Genomic DNA, 4,574 nt, shown 5'->3' with positions numbered 1-4,574 from the left:
CCAAAATTGATATGTAACCCGCGTACATCTGCGTGGAATGTTTCTATTGAAAATTGAGACTTTCACTTTCAGTGTTTTTCCAAATGAAATGAACAGTCAATAAATATATTCCAGAGGAAAGAAAGTTTCAAAAGGTATAGTACAGTCATTAAAACTTTAATGACTTCCTTTTCACAATTTGAGGCTCTTCCAAATGCCGGTGTTGGTCCAAATTCGCCTAGACGAAAGCAGACATACATGAAGGAGCTCGTTGAACTTAATTTGCCGAATGCCATAGATGGCATTCCAACTGCTTTAATTTTTTTACTGCTTTTGTTTACATGTGGAGCTTTGTAGATGTGGTGTGATGGCCAGTGAGACAACTGTTCATCAAAGTTTAAATGAAGTTGGCGTATAAACTATTATAGTCCAATGTACAACATTTAACAATGAGGAAAACCTATACCATACAGTCGCCTAAAAAAGGCCCCGATATGAAAAAAAAATATGAAAAAAAAAGATAAAATTAACGGTTAATAATTTATAACTCATGAATTATGTAAAGAAGAAAAAAAATGACAGATCTATATAACCAATGTACTACAGGATTCTGACGTTGGATCGACAAAACCAAGTGCGGCAGGTTTAAACATGTTTGCCCCCAACCCTCTCCTTAACCTAGAACACTGGTGTAACAGCACAACACGATAAAAAAAGTTCAGTTGCAATTAGCTAAACTCAAAATGTCGGTACAAGGCACAAAAACCATATACATAAAATATCGACAAAGGAGTAATTGTAGTAACTGATAGTTATTTCAAAGCGAATTACAACTAAGAAGTAAATCGTGTATCCAAAGCGTTTTAATCAGTATATCCTACGCTTTTAGGTATAGACGTAATAAAACGCACGAACTTGTGCAATGCCAAATATGAACAGTATCGAGAGCATGTATGGTATTATGAGTTCTCATAAGTGTGCATGAATTGTAATAATGTTAAGTGACCCCTCTTAAGTGATGTTTTGATTTAACAGGTAGAGCAAAACTTTCTATATTGTGGCCAATTGTGTTTTATTTATGAAAGAATTTGGTGAAGGGTGACTGGGAGATATACTATAAGTAATGATCACTTTGTTTTTTTTTCCGATCGGCAGTAAAAACTGACTGAAGTTGGCCACCCATTTAGTTGTGTGGGATGTAACAGTACACAGTCACGTCTTGTCCGAATGGGAATATAAAATTCAATGTCTCGTGTAAAGAAAGTACCACTCTAACTACACAGTACGAACCCCTGCAAAAACTTCAAGAGAGGTCTATAAATACTATTAAATAGCCTGTTGAAAGGCACCGTTTGTGTCCTTATGAAATATACATCATTTTATCCAGTGGCAATCCAAACGTCCCTGACGTAATTCCGGAGGGTCTCCTCACAGGACTTACATGTATGTGTTGCTACTTTGTGCTTATCCTGAACATGCATGGCATATTTGCAAGTGATCGTTAAGCAACCAACAATCAGCCATTACGTACGCGTGTCATAAACAAATAAAAGGGTCCATATATTGTTAAGTACCAACCCATGCCACCACCTAACCGTACATTGACTGTTGTATGGTAAACACTTTCAAATATGCTATGAAATTAGAAATCGGACGTGTGTATCTGTATGCTTTGTCATAGTTGCATCTGTTGAGTTATTGTATTTTCCTACCAATTCACGCTTTTGTATACATGAAGATTTTTTTAAATGTAAAAATTTCCTCCAAGTGTTTTTCGACAATACAACTGACATTATGGGTTGCTGTCTGCATGTTATGGTGGTAAATTATTATTTTCAAACATGCATATTGGTTATAATCATATCAAAGCATAATCTTATACATGCAAAATTCATTGACAAACGCAATATTTTGTCAACGAAGCGTACAGTATAAAAAGGTGTAATGACAACGAAGCGTACACAACATGAAAATAGAGACATTTTTAAACGTGTATTTTTTTGTTTCCAGATAAAACATAAACAATCGATCTTTATAAGTTTGTTAATTTATACTATGATGTTTTCAAAAATGTTAGTTTTAAAAACTATGAGGTACGAGAAACTTTAAGTTTTGAATGTTTAAAAATACCAAGCACGTTTTATCATTGATATCGTCGTGCGTTTTTTTATGTTTGTATAAAAAAATGTCACATTTTTGAAAAACCTTTTAGTAACTCATGAGTATAATGGCAAAGAATATATTGGCGCGAAATATACGAAGAATAGATATTTGATTGTCTTTAAAAGTATGAATTCCTTACTGTCTGATCTCAGTGATATACGGTGTGCTCGACTCGAACGGGTCAACGTCCGGTTTCATCTGTATCGGGGTTATACAGGGTGAACATTGTATGTTAAATTTTTAGAATTACCACATGTATACTGCTTTTAAATTATCTTAATTGAACATTGACCTGACATACCTGGTCCGAGTACACAGTTATCGTCCTTTGATTCACGAATATAGTCCTTAATGTGGACAGTGTGTTACTTGCCAATTTTTGTTATACCCCTTCCAAATTTAATTCTCCATGTTTTATGCCTCATATAGCAAGTTGGGGGGTGAAATGACACTAGAAAAATTTGGGTCATAAATATTTAGGTAAAGTAGTGATTAGATCCAGCTGAAAAAGGTCAAAAATTAGCACTTCGGAAGCTGTCAAAAGATTTCAAGACCCCCTTAACACAAAATTGTCCATATTTTGAGTTAGAGCTGATGAAGTTTTCTATAATTTTTATATAATTTGTCCCAAAAGTAGTACAACACACTGTAAAAATGTTATTGAGAAAGCGCAGGTGGGATTTTTTTTATTTACATTTATTGTCTAAAAGAGATGCACTACGAAATAACTGTGTACTCGGACCACCTAGTTTTCCCCCTTTTTTTTACATTGTAAAAAAAATTGGGTCCAGAATTTTAAAGGAAAGCAGTGATTTGGTCCAGCTGAAAAAGGTTTAAAATTAGCACTTCCTAATCTGTCAAAAGATTTTAAGACGCCCTAAACATAAAATTGTCCATATTTTGAGTTAGAGCTGATGACGTTTTCTACAACTTTTATATAATTTGTCCCAAATGTAGTACAGTAGTACAACACACTGTAAAAGTTTCTTTGAGAAAGCTCAGGTGGGATTTTTTTTATTTTCATTTATGTTCTAAAAGAAATGCACTACTAAATAATTGTGGTGTCGGACCCAACAGTTGTTAACCTATTGCATACAGTATCTAAGCAACAGACTTAACTGCAATGCTCAACATTGACCCTTGATTGGCCTTGAACCATACAAATGAGGTCAAGGCAAGATGAATCCTGCAAGACTGACATGTAAAAACACCTTACATGGCGTATATACTAAATTTAGTCCTGGTATCTATGATTAGTTTATTTATTATGTGTAAGATATGGAGAAATTCACCAAAACTTCAACTTATTCAATGATCAACTTTCATCACAAGTGAGACCAAAAACTTAAGTAAACATTAAGTGACCATGGTTAGAAGACCACATACATGTATGCAAGGTATCAATTAATCATTCATGAACCAAAATTAACTGCATAAGTACATGTAGTGAGTAAACTTGGTCTCAAACTATCTTAGACAAACCTTTAAAACTAACACGACTGGTGGCTAAAGTTACATGACTGAACAGTCGGAAACCCGGTTGAAATAGAACAAAAGAATCGAAGCTCTTTGTTAGAGAAGGCGATAAATGCTTACTGTAATGTTTGCTATATTGACAAAAATTTTAAAAGTTAATAGAAACAAACAAAATTACAATTTTCTTCTCAATTACAAAGCGTTTTGTTTCAAAAACACCATTTGCATAAGTTTTCAATTTATCTAGTACATAGTTCAGCAGAACAATTTTATATCAAGTAGACGACATGGGTATATATCTTTCAAGTTAGATGTAGAAAATGCTAAAAAAATTACCACGGACGGAAAACATATCAATCTATTAGTTCAGAAATTTTCATGTCTTCCCTTCCATTATGTGTCTAAAGAAAAAATTCCAAAAAATGGGTTACAATTGTATTGAAAAGAGAAAATCAAGTGCACCTTTTTATGTAAGACGTGTTTGAGTTGAATATTTTGTCTTGATATTGTACAAAGCAAGAATATTTCATACATCGTCTTGCTTCAAATTCTATCATTTTTATATATCAAAGCTACAGGTTGACTTTATAACATAAAAAAATCACAGTACTAAAGGATGAAATACATGGGTCAAGTGAAATACCTATCTTAAGACTAATGAATCACAAAAACAGAGAAGATGTGTTTTAATAGCTATTTTTTGTACTGAAAGTACTTGACAACAGTCTTTCAAGTTGGATGATAAAAATGAATATCTTCAAAAAATTATAATTTTTTTGTGTATGATAACTAGGGTTTATAGTCTTCAACCACTAAAAAAATCTAGTCTGTCCTTCCACGAAATATATACATGTAATAAGAATTTTTTTAAATGTTTATGAATTTTTCGAAAATTCCACCGATCAGACAATAGTTTTTTAAGTTGAATCAATGCAGACAAGATCATTAACTGATGC

The sequence above is a fragment of the Mytilus trossulus genome, unplaced genomic scaffold (assembly GCF_036588685.1).
Source record: "Mytilus trossulus isolate FHL-02 unplaced genomic scaffold, PNRI_Mtr1.1.1.hap1 h1tg000024l__unscaffolded, whole genome shotgun sequence".
Classification (NCBI taxonomy): Eukaryota; Metazoa; Mollusca; class Bivalvia; order Mytilida; family Mytilidae; genus Mytilus; species Mytilus trossulus.
The sequence above is the reverse complement of the archived record's forward strand: the minus strand, read 5'-3'. Positions refer to the sequence as shown.